This window comes from Myotis daubentonii, chromosome 3 (assembly GCF_963259705.1).
Source record: "Myotis daubentonii chromosome 3, mMyoDau2.1, whole genome shotgun sequence".
In the NCBI taxonomy this organism is placed as follows: Eukaryota; Metazoa; Chordata; class Mammalia; order Chiroptera; family Vespertilionidae; genus Myotis; species Myotis daubentonii.
This window is the reverse complement of record NC_081842.1, coordinates 152,166,817-152,183,664: the sequence shown is the minus strand read 5'-3', so window position 1 is coordinate 152,183,664 and position 16,848 is coordinate 152,166,817. Positions and strand designations below refer to the sequence as shown.

At 41.0% G+C, this 16,848-nt stretch overlaps 1 protein-coding gene and 1 pseudogene across 3 annotated transcripts in view; one reads left to right on the top strand and one right to left on the bottom strand.

The window, feature by feature from the left end:
• Window positions 1-15,103, top strand: part of LOC132230858 (guanylate-binding protein 5-like) — a 153,685-nt pseudogene extending 138,582 nt beyond the window's left edge.
• The window catches only part of LOC132230859 (guanylate-binding protein 6-like), a 349,236-nt gene that overhangs the window by 177,466 nt on the left and 154,922 nt on the right, over window positions 1-16,848 (bottom strand). The gene's annotated exons all lie outside the window — the stretch shown is intronic.

Genomic DNA, 16,848 nt, shown 5'->3' with positions numbered 1-16,848 from the left:
TGTTGTCCTGCCACAGAAATGTAGATAAATGCAAAGGAAAGAGGCTGTTAGAAAGAAAACCCAAATGTGAGACCCTTGGAAAAAGCAGTTTGATGGCATCAAGGTGGACTGGAGCATGGACTCATGAGGATCAAGAATCTCATTGTAGCCCCAGTTTAGACCAATTCATTGTGTGACCTGTGGAAAGTTCTTTAATTTTCTCAGGTTTAGGCTCAACATTTGTGAAATGATGGTGTTGGTAGACATGAAATGCATGGTTCCTTTATTTATTTTATATATATACTAGAGGCCCAGTGCACAAAAATTTGTGCACTTGGGGAAGAGGAGGGGGGGGTCCCTCGCCCGGCCTGTGCCCTCTCCCAGTCTGGGACCCCTCGGGAGATAACGACCTGCTGGCTTAGGCCTGCTCCCGGGTGGCAGAGGGCAGGCCCAATCCCTAGGTGCAGCCCCTGGTCGGGCTCAGAGCAGGGCTGAATGGGAAGTTGGGGCGCTGCCCCCTGTCATGCACATAGCAGGGAAGATCGGGAGGTTGCGATGCCACTCTAGTCACGCTCAGGGTAGGGCCGACTGGGGGGTTGGGGGACCGCCCCCTGTCACACTCAAGGCAGGTTCGATGGGGAGGTTGCGGCACCACCCCCTGTCACGCACAGAGCAGGGCCAATCAGGGGGTTGGGGCGCTGCCTCCTATCACTCACAGAGCAGGGCCCATCAGGGGGGTTGGGGCTCCGTACTCTGTCATGCACAGAACAGGGCCGATCAGGGGGTTGAGGAGCTCCCCCATGTCACTCACAGAGTAGGGCCGATAGGGGAGTTGGGGCACTGCCCCCTGTCACACACAGAGCAGGGCGGATCAGGGGGTTAGGGCGCCGCACCCTGTCACACTCAGGGCAGGGCCGATGGGGAAGTTATGGCTCTATCCCATCACACACAGAGCAGGGCCCCTGGGGGTCGGTTGGGGCATCGCCCTCTATCACCCAGACAGCAGGGCCAATCAGGGGGTTGGGGTGCAGCCACTGTCACACTCAGGGCAGGGCTGATGGGGAGGTTATGGCTCTACCCTGTCACACACATAGCAGGGACCGTGTGTGTGTGGGGGGGAGTGGTTGGGGCGCTGCACCCTGTCACACACAGAGCAGAGCCCGTGGGGGTTGTTGGGGCACCGCACCCTGTCACACACAGAGCAGTGCTGATCAGGGGGTTGGAGCACCGCAGCCTGTCACACACAGAGCTGCAGGGTGATCGGGGGGCTGGGAGATCCCCTCTATCAGGCACAGAGCAGGGCTGATTAGGGGGTTGGGGCACCTTCCCCTGTCACGAACAGAGCAGGGAGGATAGGGAGGTTGTGGCCCCGCCCCCTGTCACACACAGAGCCGCAGGGCGATCAGGGGGTTTGGGCACTGCCCGCTGTCGTACTGATCCTGGTGCCAGGAGGCCTCATGGCTTCGCTGATCCCGGTGCTGGAAGGCATATTACCCTTTTACTATATAGGGTAGAGGCCTGGTGCATGGGTGGGGGCCAGCTAGTTTGCCCTGAAGGGTGTCCCGGATCAGGGTGGGGATCCCACTGGGGTGCCTGGCCAGCCTGAGTGAGGGGCTAATGGTTTCTGCAGCTGGTCACACCCACTTCAGGGGGGGGTTCCCACTGGGGTGCCTGGCCAGTCTGGATGAGAGGCTGATGGTCGTTTTCAGGCTGGCCAGTGACTGAAGCTCCCAGCCTCTCCTTTTTTACTTTTTTTAAATTCTGGGATTTATTTACCTTCTATAATTGAAACATTGCCTTCACTGGCACTCCCAGCTCTGAGGTCGCGGCTGGCTGAAAGCAGGTATCTGGGGTTTGTTTAGCTTCTATAATTGAAACATTGTTGCTTCTGGGCTCAGAGCCGGGCCACGGCAGCCTGGGAACCTTGGCTTCCTCCATCACTGGAGCAAGCAAGCCTCATGCTGTCTTCAGCTGCGTGGCTGCCGGCCACCATCTTTGTTGGCAGTTAATTTGCATATCACCCTGATTAGCCAATGGGAAGCGTAGTGGAGGTATGGTTAATTACCTTTTTGTCTTTTATTAGATAGGATAATACATTTTTATTTTTATTTATTTATTTTTTAAATATATTTTATTGATTTTTTACGGAGAGGAAGGGAGATGGATAGAGAGTTAGAAACATCGATGAGAGAGAAACATGGATCAGCTGCCTCCTGCACACCTCCCACTGGGGATGTGCCTGCAACCCACGTACATGCCCTTGACTGGAATCGAACCTGGGACCCTTCAGTCCACAGACCGACGCTCTATCCACTGAGCCAAACTGGTTTGGAGTTTCCTTTATTTTTTAAATTGATACATAAGATATCACATTATATTAGTTTCAGATGTACAATGTAATGGTTTGATGTTTGTATACATTGCAAAATGATCACCACATTCTCTAATTATTGTCTGCCTCCTTACATAGGTATAAACATGGTTTTTTCTTTGATGTGAACTTTTCAATTTAGTTCTCTAATAAATATCAAATATGCAATCCAGTATCATCAAGGTTCCTTTATCAGTCATAAGATTAACAGTGGTCCATCCATCAACAATGAGCAATGTAAAGTTCAATATGACTGGAAGTAGACTTTCCTCTGCAAACTTGGATTGCTATGGATAAAAATATATACACAAAAATATATATACAGTAAACCAAGTGTCCACTAATGAGATAAGTGCTCACTGAACAGAGTTTTGAACTCCTCATGAATTATTTTAATGAGGACTTGATTGTGCAAAAATATAGGGAAAGAATTTTTTGCTACACCTGATAAATTATAATCATATTAATTTTCTTCTTTATGAACTGAGAGTTTTGTAACTTGTAGGATGGTCAATGATAGACTCAAAGACAAAGTGAAGGTGTTTATATAGGGCTGAATTATGTTGTCCTTGAGAGTTCTCTCTCTTGATGTCCACACATGATAGTCTCAAGGCCTGTGAATATGCTAAATATTAATCTTGTGATTAGATTTATGTGGCACTGACTAACTTTAAGAAATGGAGATTACTCAAGTGGGCATACCTAAACACAGGAGGCCTTTAAAAGTATTTTTCCCTAGTTGGTAGCAGAGAGGTAGTCAAAGATAGTAGAAACCGGACAAAGATACAATGCACCATTGCTACCTTGAAGATGGGGAAGAGTTCCCATGAGACTTCTAATGACATCATATTAGTTTCTGGTGTACAACACAGCAGAGCACCATACATCTTGTAATAGGAACTCACTTGAAGAATTGTGAACTAATAAATTATGTGTTTGTGCAAACTGCTATTAAGCACATATTAATTTGCTTTGTGATAATGGAAATAAAGAGCCAATCTTTCAGAAAAAAAGATGAATAGTAGACTATAGATCCCAGATCCTCACCTGAATACAAACTTCTTTTACAATGGGAAACCCATGAACTATTAGTCAGAAAAAAGATGTCTAGGCATCAATCTAGAAGAACAGGAATTAGGAAGGATATATGCTAAGACATATTACCATAAGTATCTTTTGGAACTCACACTTGTCATCCTTGCAGGAGTGCTCTGTGCAAATTACAATGGCTTCTTTCTCACAGGCTGTGTGCAGGTCCAGCAGTTCCTGCAGCGTGTCTGTGGGGAAGCTCACTCTCTGGGCCATCTGCTTGCTGTAGTGGTCAGCTGCCTTCTGCATGGATGCTGAATTCTCACGCTCAGCAAGAGTTATCACTGCAGTTTCCAAACAAGGCACTGCTCCACTGTTGATGGCATCCACACAGGCCTTTGCCAAATACCTTATCCCAGTATGACACAAGATATTCAGAAAATGGACAGGAAGTTTTTACTCACTCTATCACAAGCTTTAGAGATCATCATTCTAAAAAAAAATAAAAATAAAAAATTTTATTGAAATTAAGATTTCTGTTTTCTCTTTCTTCCTTACTCCCCACCATCCTCCTTTTCTCATTCTTGTCTCTTCCTCCTTTACATACTTTAAACCCAGTTCCTTGTAATAACACATTGTATCTCCTATGTACCCTCTCTTTTATGGTTCTCAAATTCATCTCATGATAATGTAAACATAATGATTTCAACCAATATATTCAAAGTTTTCCTGGAACCTTTTCCCAGTTGAAATAAATTTTAAAAGAGTTTAATTTACAGGTAGGTAAAGAAGATAATTCGTGGTTAAAATTTGGACCCATATAAAAATAATTAAAAATTTCAGGATGGTGACTTAAATATTAAATCAAGCATGACCCCGTCTTAGCCCAGGTCACAGTAAGTCTGCTGAAGTGGCATAGATCCATGAATCTAGCCATGTACACAAGGCTACATGTTAACTTTTCTTCTCAAGCCCTAATGAACTTTCAGTGGCTCATGTTCTGCTATATATTTTTTCTAATTGGTCTTATCATCATCATACAGATTCCTATCCTTAACAGGAGCTTGTGCTTATGTCATTAGTGTATTAGTTTCATGAGATACAGTAGGCTTCAACAATCCCTCATTTTTGGAAACTTTAATGAAAAACATGCATGTCTATCTTTGGCATGAATCTCTGCTTTTCACATCATTTACGGAAGGAAATAGAACTACTGACAAACCCTGAGTACAATCACACACAATGAACTGCAGAGAAACATGCTGTAACAAAGGAGACTCATGATTTCCAGTGACAATGATTCCCTCTCTGAGGGTCTTTGTTTTTGCATCTGTGAAGATGTAGTTATAGAAATGTTTGGATTGCTTCTGAAAATTGCAGTTTGGTTGGTTTTCTGATGTGCAATCCATATGTTGTAACAAGTTTTTGTCATTTGTAGGCCGATCAAAAACAAAGCCCTTTTGCCTGGGAAAGAACTTCCTGATATACTTTCTAGGCATGTTGCGTTTTTGGATTGTTGGATTTGGGGATCCTCGCCTGTAGAAAAAAAAAAAAAAAAGCAAAAAACAGCAATGATCAGTGATACAGTCTTCAGGGAAGGATGTTCATTTCCAAAGGTCTTTACATCATTGTAGCTGTGGTGCTTGCATATCTCATTCTATTGAATCATGAATATCAATGTAATGCTAATATCCACAAAACAGATTTGTTTTTATTTTTTTGTGCAAAGCTAGGAATAAAAGAAATACTTATGAGGAAGAAGAGGAGGCATGGGGACATTCATCCCATCTGAAGAAACTTATGATTGTTTTCTTTAGCCCTTCCATGGTGTCCAATGTCTTCACTATTAATTAGATTTGTGTGAATGATAGATTAGTCCCCAAAACTGTCAGAAATACTTTGGATATTATAGTTATTATGTCAGAAATATAATGAAGGTTCTAAAGTAAGTGTCAAATATTTCCTGATAGATATTTGGCAATTTATGATATTGCTAGAACAGACAATACTAGAACAGTAAAGAACAACTTCTAAAAATCAGAGTAACAATTGCACACCATATAAATATGCAATGTTAACCTAATACCACTTAAAGACCTCACCTGTTCTGTATATCAGATTATATTGGAGGTGACAATGTCACACTGAGTAATTCTGGACATATATCAGCTGTTCCATAAATTATTCTTGAATAAATAAAAAAAATACTAAATAAACATGCTTCCAGGTACCACCCATTTTTCTCTCTGCTAAATCTATTCTGTGTAATTAATTTACTCTATTAACATGATAACAGGCTGTAGAATGAAGAGAGTGATGTTATAAAGAGAATGATAATGAATGATTTGACAGTCTTACTGGAAGAATATTTTCATTTTGGGGGCTATTAATATAGACAACATGAAATATGTTTAAAAAATAGTTATTTGATATTTTTGTGATTCTGTGTTAACCATCTTCCATAGAGTCGGGCATTTTTCTCCAAAAGAAGCAGAGGAGATCTAAACTTACTCTGAACACAAATATTTGAGCATCTTAATACCTTAGGACATCTTAACACCAGTTGTTATCCTCAAATTTTTTCATGGTATCAATTTAGTTAAAATCTTTGGTAAAATGTTGGGTATTTCATTTCCTCAGCCAGCTTAAATTCTGGTCACTTGAATTTATTCAGTATTAATAACAATTGAAACCATACACACCTATCATACACATATCCCCATTGACACGGGCTTCAATACAATAAAAACTAAAAATTGACCGTTAGTGCTAAATGAGAGGGCACAGTTGATCACATCTTAAATTGGTTTCATTCCTGGCAGAGTTGATCACCTTAGATGCACTTACATTGTGATGCTTCAACATGTTTCCATGTATATTTATACCCCAGCAAATCATCTCTGGAGGTCAGAGATTGCCGTATAGAACTTTATATTATAACTAGAGGCCCATTGCATGAATATTTGTGCAAGAATAGGCCTTTCTTCCCCTGGCTTCTGGCACCAGTTTTCCTCCAGAACCCAGGACCCAAGCCTTCGCTCCGGCTGCCGCCTTCTGTCTTCACTCCAGCCGAGTCTTTGCTCTGTCAGGGAGCCTGCAGTCTTGGCTCCCACCCGGAGTGCTGCTCCTGTAGCTCCCTCCGCCCCTGCCCTCCCCCTCATAGCAGCGTCCTGGCCTGCCCGCCTGCTCTGTGCCTGCATATGCAAATTAACCTGCCATCTTTTTTGGGTTAATTTGCATATTCACTCCTGATTGGATGATGGCCATCACAGAGGCATGGTTAATTTACATATTTCTATTTTATTAGTGCAGATCCTCTGGTCAGAAATATAATGTGGGAGTGACATCAGAGGAATGGTGGCTTAAGGGCACATCTAGCCTCTCCCCTTAACATTTCAACAAAATAATCACCTATAATTCAACAAAGAAGTCCCTGCTCAACATGGATACATGCCTGAGAGGTCTGCACACTGGAATAACTAAGGTGGGCTCCTTGGAATAAGTGGGGAGAAGAGATGGGAAGGAAGCAGAAAAGGGCTATAGTGCAGTAGCATGTCGGTAGCATAGCTGGGACATGGCAGAGCAGTTAGAGGCACTTCCCTCAGCTGGTCAGTCTAGCAGAGAGCTAACCAGGTAAGTGGCTGGCTGGTGGTGTGGCCACAGAAGTGATGGCATTGTGTGGCCATGCACACAAACAGTGAGAGTGTGTCTGAAACCTGGGGGTGCTAGTGAATGGGATCTGAGTTGCATGCATAAGCTGCGAGTCAGCAGACACCTTACTTACAGAGTTGTTCCCCAGGGCTGGGCCTGGCTGCTGTCTTTCAGGCAAAGTAAATCACAGAGATCTGCCACTGATTAGATTCCCAAATCTCGCTTCCCACTGCCCTTAGAAAGTTGGCTCCAGGAGCATATTATCTGTAGGCCAAGAGCTGTGGCAGTAGAAACAGTTTCCCTCCGTGAATGAGCCCCCGGAGGGGTGCTTGGGTTGGACATGTGGAGGTCAGGGGTCACCATTACTGTAAGGGAAAAACAAACCTCACCCCTAAGCAACAGAGGCAGTATAGCTCTCCAGAAGCCTCAGAGGCTCAAAACTGTAAGGCCACAGAGGATAAAAATATTGCAATTCAGCTCCATCTACTGGAACAAAGTAGAAAGACCTCCTCAGAGATTAATGGAAAAACAAAGGAGAACAGCTAATGCCATGAACAACCACAACAACGATGACCAGAAAGAAATCAAAAAATCCCCAGAAAACAGGCTGGAACACATGGAATTATGTGAGTTGAATGACAGAGATTTCAAGATTACAGTTCTGAAACTACTCAATGAGATATGAGAAAATTCTGACAAGCAATTCAGTTCACTCAGAAAACAAATCATTGAACAAAATGAGTGTTTCTCCAAAGAAATTGAATTTTTTTAAAAAAGAATATTGTGGAAACCCTGGAAATGAAGCAAACATTTAAAGAAATCAAGAGTGAGCTGATGAGCATAGAAAACAGAACCAACCAGTTAGAGGAACGAACTAGTGATATTGAAGATAGGAATCAAGAAATGATGCATAGGAAAGAAGAGAGAGAATTGAGAATAAAGAAATACAAAATATCCCTATGAGACCTCTCTGATTCCATAAAAAAAATACCATGAGAATCATAGGCATAGTGGAGGTAGAAGAGAGAGAGTATGGAATTACAGTCTATTAAAACAAATAGTGGATGGGAACTTCCCAAATTTATGGAAAGAACTAGATCCTCAAATCCAAGAAGCAAACAGAACACCTAATTACCCCAATCCAAAGAGGCCCTCTCCAAGGCACTTGGTAATGAAGCTGTCAAAAATTAGTAACAGCCCTAACCAGTTTGGCTCAGTGGATAGAGTGTCGGCCTGCGGACTGAAGGGTCCCAGGTTCGGTACTGGTCAAGGGCATGTACCTTGACTGCGGGCACATCCCCAGTGGGGGTTGTGCAGGAGGCAGCTGATCAATTTTTCTCGCTCATTGATGTGTCTAACTCTCTATACTTCTCTTTTCCTCTCTGTAAAAATAATCAATAAAATATATTTAAAAAAATAGTGACCAAAAAAAATTCTCAAAGCATCCAGGGGAAAGAAGGAAGTGAACTACAAAGGAAAACCCATCAGAATTTTACCCGACTTCTCAGCAGAAACTGTGCAAATCAGAAGAGAGTGGAACCAAATATTCAAATGTCTGAAAGAAAGAAATTTCCAACCACACATATTATATCCAGCAAAATTACCCTGGAAATATGAATGAGATATAAGAACACTCCCAGACATACAGAAGCTGAGGGATTTTATCATTAGAAAACCTCAGTTGCAGGAAATACTCAAGGGAGTTATTCTACCTGAATCAAAGGACATAAAGCCATAATAATACCAGTAGGATTGCCAAAACTTTGTAGCATAAATAGGGATAATTTGTGACAATAAAAAACATACAAGGGGAAGAGGGACAGGTATGAACAGGCAAAGGAAGATGAAGATCAGATGCACTCAAAAAGGAAAAAAGTATAGTATATAGTATATGCAAGTTCACTTTAAATAAAACTAATGGCTACCACACATAGAAATTCACCAAAGAAGACATATAGCTTCAAAAATGAGGAAACAGAGGAAAGATGTATGGAATACCACCAAACAAAAACAACAGATCCTATATAATAAAGAGCTAATATGCTAATTAGACCAGACAGCAGAACAACCTTCCAGAATGATCTTTTGTAATGAACCTCCAGAATGACCAGAGGGCAGGGGGTGGGCCCACAAGGCAGCTGAGGCTGTGAAGGCCTATTCTTGCACGAATTTCGTGCATCGGTCCTCTGGTAGAAGCATAAAAGAAAAGAACCAATGGAGGCAAAGAGTAAAGGCGAGCCAGTCTAATTTGCTCACTTTGTGTTTTTTCAGCTAATACTCTTACCAGCTTTACATACTGAAGTGGAAGAGAAAAGGGAATTCTGAAGGAAAATGAAACCTGAGGAAGAGGGAAAGAAAGGAAAGAATAAAGAGGCAAAAAAGGCCTATAGCAATCTAATAAAATGAATAGGCATAACTTCAACCATTTCCTCATTTCTCAACAGAAAAAGGATGGCATGAGGATGATTACATAGAGCTTGATGTGTCTCCTTTAAAGACTTTCTTTTCCCAAAGAAAGATCTGACTCCTTAGTCACACAATTTTCAAAAACAAAACAAACAAACAAAAAGCACATATTTTAGCCACTTGAACACTATGCAGAATACTGAAAAAGCTCAGGCAATGCATTGTTAAATTAACATTCTCAGAACTATCCAATTTTAGAGCATGTCCTTTTTTTCTACAAATAATGCATGTATCTCTTTCCCCTGTGAAGGTCTAGAAAATCTAGTGCTGACCTATGTCAATGCCATCAGCAGTGGGAACCTGCCCTGCATGGAGAATGCAGTCTTGGCCTTGGCCCAAATCAAGAATTCAGCTGCAATACAAAAAGCCATTGCCCACTATGACCAGCAGATGGGCCAAAAGGTGCAGCTGCCCACGGAAAACCTCCAAGAGCTCCTGGACCTGCACAGGACCAGTGAGAAGGAAGCCATCGAAATCTTCATCAATAATTCCTTCAAGAATGTGGACCAAAGGTTCCAGAAGGAATTAGAGGTAATTAATATTCTTTGCTCTGGCTCCTGGGGCTTACATGTAATACAAGTATTGCTATGAAATGCAAAATGGGGACTTAAGAAAAGCAATTTTTACTAGACTGGAAAATAATGACTCTTACTTATATGAACAAGATATCACTTTTATTCTGAAAACAAATAAACAAACAACATGTAATTACTCTGGGTCATATGGATTTTAATACTTTCACACACACACAACTCACCATGTTACACCCCTGAACTAATTTTTTAAATTAATCTTATTCTTTAAAAATTGCATTCATAAAGTATTAATTAACTTTTCTTTTGTATTAATCTAGTACACAGAATTGCCAAATGGTTCTACTAAAATATCATGTCTCCAGGTTTAATAGTATCCACTCATATCATTCTAGTCAATTATTCCACTGCACCTCCTTGTTGGGAATCCAAGGCCCAGGAAAATACAGAAACAAGGAATGGTCATAAATGAGTAGGTTGTATAAAAAATTAGGGTCTGAGGTTAGATATCTGTAGTCTGAAGATCACATCTAAAGCAGAAATATCAAGAGAAATGGGTTTCAGGAGATTTGGAACACAAAACTAAAGTCATTTTTCTATACCATAACATCCTTGGACCTTTCCTAGGCTTGGTAGGGAGGATATAGTCTTGCTGTTGTTCTCTAGTTTCTAGAAAATCAATAGAGATTCTCTCTGAGAATCACTTGTAGAAATACTGAAGTATTGCTTTTCCATGGGCTTTTGTCTCTTTGAAGACCCTGCTGGAAGCAAAGCAAGATGACTTTCGTAAGCAGAACTTGGAGGCATCATCAGATCGTTGCTCAGCTTTACTTCAAGATATTTTTGGTCCTCTAGAAGAATATGTGAAGCAGGGGGTTTACTCAAAGCCTGGAGGGCACCGCCTCTTCATTCAGAAGAGAGAAGAGCTGAAGGCAAAGTACTATGAGGAGCCCAGGAAAGGAATACAGATATTCTTTGTTTCATGCATTAATTGTGGGAAATTGTTTGGGGTTTGGAATGGGGAAGGGCTTCTTTCAAAATCCAGTGAAGACAGGAAGAAAGTATTTATACTCTAATGATAGCTGTAGAATTAAAATGAACTATCACCATAATTACCAGACTTTTACTGCAACCATCAATATTCACTGCAACGAAGGGACTTTTTGGTTACATAGGACAGAATTGCAGTAATTGAAACGAACAGGAAAAAAGTAATCCATTGGTTTACATAAAACATTTAAATTTAGTAGCAACTACAGCTACATTCAGGAATTTAAACAATGTCATCAATTTCCCCCTTCCTTTTTTTCCTTTCCAACTCCCACTTAGTTTTCTGTTCTGTTTTCCTACTGGCTTCATCCTCAGGCATGGCAGCAAAGAGGACACCAACATCTCCAAGCTTAACTAGATCTTTTGCCCTCAGTCTCAGAGGAGAGAGAGCATTTCCCCAGCACCCGTATCTGTCTCTAAAACATCCATGTATTCATTTTCTCACCTGCACCAAATTCTTTTGTACCCAGTGAACTTGGGTGCTCTGATGAGCCAGCCCAGAGTTTGTGCCCACTCCTGTGACAGAAGAGGCTTGATTGACAGTTCCACGGAGTGCACGCTGAGCAGTTCTGGGGAGGAAAAGATGCTGGGAAGAAAAATAAATAAAAAGGTTTACAACATGCCCAATCACCGTTTCCTACTTTTCACTGCATGGCTTTGGGGTCCTAGGCTGAAGAAGCTCTGCAGAACTATTTACAGTCTAAGGAGCCCGTGAGTGATGCCATTCTACAGACAGACCTGTCTCTCACCGCGAAGGAAAAGGAGAGGAAAGGTGAGAGGAAAATGGAAGAAATGCAGGATAGAACTTTCTGTACATTTTCAATTAATTTGGCCTGGCTTACCTGGGATCTTTAAACTAGAGCAAGAACGGCAAAGATGACTTTTTGCTCCTCGAGCTTTATCTGGGTGGGTGTGTACTGTCATCTGAAAAGGCAAAATGGCCCCAGGGAATTTTCTTTATGAAGCAGTAATAAGCAATAAGAGCAGGAGACAGAAGGAAGGGACACTTTAATCCTAGAGGAGTTTGTCATTTTCTTCTTTCTCAGAAGCATATTTGAAAGCAGAGGCTGCAAAGGCTGAAGCACGAAGGTTGGAGGAGATTCAAAGGCAGAACCAGCAAATGATGGAGGAGAGGGAGAGACAGCATCAGGAGCAACTGAGACAAATGGAGATAAACAGAGCCCAACAGCTGGCACAGGAACAGATGGCTCGGGAACGTCAGCTCCAGGTACTCACCCATTATTTCATCTCATCATTTTAATCACATCTCCCTCTCTGTATTGATTAGAACATGGAACTGTGACAAAGAGAGAGAGACAGCATAACTTTATGGCTCAGGGCAAGGACTCTGGAGTCAGACAGCCTGGTAAGAATCCCAGCTCCACATCTTACTAAATATATGGTTTGGGCAAGTTATATGTCCTTTCTGTGCCTTAGTTTCCACTTGTGGAAAATGGAGACAGTATTAACACTTCTTTTACAGGGTAATTTAATAATTATGTGAGTAAATATTTGTGTTTAGATTAGTGCTGAGCACAGAATAAGCACTTCACTTGGTTATATAAGGATATTTCTAACTCACAGCAGTTAGTTTTTTTTGTTAAGTGGTTAATTGCTATAGACAATCTTTGCCTTTGGTCATATATTACTTTGTTAAATTGATTTCATATTACTGTGTCTATGTCCCTGTCTTTGCCTCAATTGTCACTGGTTCTGAGGCTTTTAACTTGCAGGGTTTATTTCATTCAATTCCTCAATAAGCAGTAGCTCCTACATAGCAAGTAGTGTACAAAGTACTTTATGTGCATTCTCTCATCTAATCTGTTCATTGTGAAGCAGAACCATTATGTCTCCTTAAAAACATTAGGTTCCATAGAGATAACTAAATGTCATATCACACAGCCTAGAAAGTTATCCAAACTGCCTTCCCAGAGAATGAGAACTGCAGTATTTTTATTTCTGCAAACCTAATATGAATTCTTATGTGAACACTTCCCCCAGAGTGACCAGTCTACCTGTAGGTCCTAGTTTTCCAGAAGCTCCAAGACATTTTTGTGAATACAGATCTACACTGAAGGGTTCTTGTTCTCCTCAGTCTTTCATCCACTCCTGCCCTATAACTGTGGAGACTGGAAACAAATTCCCTGATCTAAGGCTCAGACGCCTCACCTGATTGTGGTTGTCACTTAGACACCCAGTTGTTGTATTAGCCTTTCCTCAAAGAATTAGATCTGACATTCCTCTGTGTAGAAATGAAAACTGAAGTCAAGATTTGACTCAGATTGCCCAAGGAGGAAGGGAGAAGGGACCTCAGGATGTAATTCTTGAAACACCAATCCTTCAGGAATTGAGAGATGGTGATGTTTCTGCAGCTAGAGAAAGAGATATGTGAGAATTATTCAGGTAGGAAACCAATCATGAGAGGTAAAACGGGCATGAATAAAAAGGAGAATTTAGGGACTGGCCTTTGTTACTGATGGCTTAAAATAAGTGAGGCTATGCCCTAGCCAGTTTGGCTCAGTGGCTAGAGCATTGGCCTATAGATTGAAGGGTCCTAGGTTCGATTCTGGTCAAGGGCACATGCCAGGTTGTGGGCTCGATTCCTAGTAGTGGGCATGCAGGAGGCAGCTGATCAATCATTCTCATCACTGATGTTTCTGTCTCTTTCTCCCTTTCCCGCCCTCTCTGAAATAAATAAAAAATATATTTAGAAAAATAAGTGAGGATAGTCAATGATTTTGGCTTATCCTCCCCACCCCGCACTCCCAGTGATGTGGACATTACTTTTTGTTAAGCTCTTTAGTTTTATTTGTCACTCTTCAGGAAGTGGCTGTAAAGCAGAGGGAGAGAGAACAGTCTGAAATAAGAAGACTTCAGAATGAGATTCAGCAACTATAGCAAGCAAAGTCATGAAATGATGACTATCTTACTCTAAAGCTAAACATCTGAAGTTCTTTTCATGTTCACTTTTCACTAAAGATAGAAAGAAACTATAAAACATGGGACAATTACCATTTAAATAAATGTTATAATAATTATATCAAAATTTTGTATTGTTATAAAGTTATGATGCCCATAATTGGTAAAATGTGCATTTCAATAGTTTCAATGATGATTACTTCCTTGAAAAGATTATGAATTGTATAACTTAGAACATTTGATCATTTTCTCTTCTACCTCAATGCCATCCCTCTAATTTTCTCAGGGGGCATTGAAAGTGACCTAGGGTGTGTGTGATTCACAGTAGTCTCAGTCAAATGGGACTTGATCAACATCTTGAACTCACTAAGGTGGGCAGCACTCTTGTCAAGTGGTCATATGCTGGATGCCATTGCAGGGAGTCATCACTTTACCTAGCTTCTTAGCTGTGACAATGTTCGGCTCTCAACTGCGTGGAGGAAGTCAGTCTATGGGAAGTGATGTGACTACTGGTCATGCTCAGTAGAGTTTGCTTAGAGAGAGTCTAAACTGCAAGCAAATAGCACTGGAATGAAGTAGAGGTGCTCTAGAAGTTAGAAAGAACTTAGGGTATGGAAATTGTGTCATAGGCCAAAGAGCTAAAGAAGCCTTTCCTTTATGTTATCCTCATCAAGGGCATAACTTAAACAGGGCTTTTTATATCTGTTAGGTCGGAGAGAGCCCAGGATCGGATACATGCAGATTCGTGATGAGATAATGGACCCTCCTGGAATTTCTAACAGATCATCATGCCAGACACAGATACCGGCTCCTCCCTGGTATCCACGATGACCCCCACACAGATACTGACTCCTTCCTGAATACCCTGCCGGCCCCTGTGGCAGGAACTTCCTCAGCAGCTGAATACCCTGATGATCCCCATGGCAGGCGCCTCCTCAGCTCATGCCCCAGCCCCTCATTAAACACCTGTATAAAAAAGAAGCCCCTCCCTCCCTGTTGGCGCAAATCCACTGGCCCTGTCTTTGGGGTTCCTGGGTCGCCCAGGGATGATGATTAAAATCTTTCCTTTTCTTTCTTTTCTGATTAACTCGGCTCTCTTTATTTCCTACGCTGCCTTCTGAGCCACCTAACAATATCAAAAAGCAGTTTATACTGAATTAAATGATTGTGTGCTGTGTCTTTATAATCCTTTAGAGCCTATAAATAAATTGTCTAAGGAATGCTAGATAATGTGCCAAAATATCTGATGGGGCTCATTTTATTTTATGATTGCTTATAATGTTAACGTTAAACAATCTCAATTTTTTGCAATCATATATGAAAACCTACTGATTTTTCTTAATATTTGTAACTTGTATACATATATATTTGTACATATTTTTAAACATAAAGAACCATAAAAAGTTTTAAATAACTCTACCACTTTGTTTCCCCAATTGTGAAAAGTCTATGGGGAGGCTTCCTGAATTGCTCTATGGAGATTAAGAATTACTCTAAAGAGTGAAAATAAAACACATTTTATTACATATTTTTATTTGCTTTCTGTTTCTTTGCTTTATCTCCCGTAAAATAGGCTTCAAAAATTATAGAATCATTACACAAATCTCTCTATTTTTTTAAAAAAATTTTTATTGTCTAAAGTTTTACATATGTCTCCTTTTTCCCCAATTGACCCCCCCAGCCCCTACCCCCCCACCCAGCCATTCCCACCCAGGGCAAGTCTCCACCGCCCCAGTGTCTATGTCCATTGATTATGCTAATATGCACGTATACAAATCCTTTGGTTGCTCTCTAACACCCCCCCCCATAAATCTCTATTTATATTTTCCTTAAATTGCTTACTTATTTGTATAAGGAATTTCCCAGTTGAGTTATATCATAGGAACTTAAGCTTTTTTAGTTGCTCAAAATATAATTTACTTATTTACAAAAGAAAATGATAAATTTTAATCTTTGTCTTTTTTTCTGTTCTTAAGAGATGTTTATTATGCTGACTTCTCATATCAATAGGCTTGGTGGTGCTCAACTGTATGTCTAGATTTAAACTGAACTTCAGAAAGTACCAAAGGCCACAGCATGCTCGCCTGAGCATTTGCTTAACAGTACCCTATAATAGCCTTTGCAAGCTGTATAACTCAAAAAAGATACAATAAAGTACATCTTAATATCCAAGGAAATGCCTGGTTGAAAGAACAACACTATCTTCAAAATAAATACTAAATTTATTACTACCTCTGTTATAGAAATTCAAAACACACACACACACACACACACACACACACACACAACTTGAGACTAAGAAAAATCATCAGTTATCTAAGGTTCCAAGCTTGGTACTATTAACTTAGACCATATTACATATCATCTGATTTCCAGCTCAATAATTCCATTATATCTTCAGGGAAAAAATAAAGTTTTTCTCCTTCCGTTAGACCCTACAGAGGTGCATGTTGTTTTCACCAGTGGTTCACATTCTTTCCTACCAGCATTTCTGGCTCCCACTCATCCCCAAATATTTTGATCTCATGTGACTCTCTTATGAGATGGTCATCAGGTACAAAATGACCAGAAAAGATGAACATAAGACAGTTACTTGAAGCTACCAAGAGCTAGACTACATTTTCTGACCTTTACAGTGCTGCTTCTGTGAGGTCAACTGATAAAGTTTTAAATGCAAAGGCATGGAAACAGATTCTTCCCTACAGCCTCTATAAGGATGGAAGTCCTGCTAACACCTTGATTTTAGCCCCATGAGACTTCTGACTTCCAGAATCTATACTAATAAAAGAGTAATATGCTAATTAGACCAGGAGACCTTCTGGAGACCTGGATGTCCTTCTGGATAAAGCC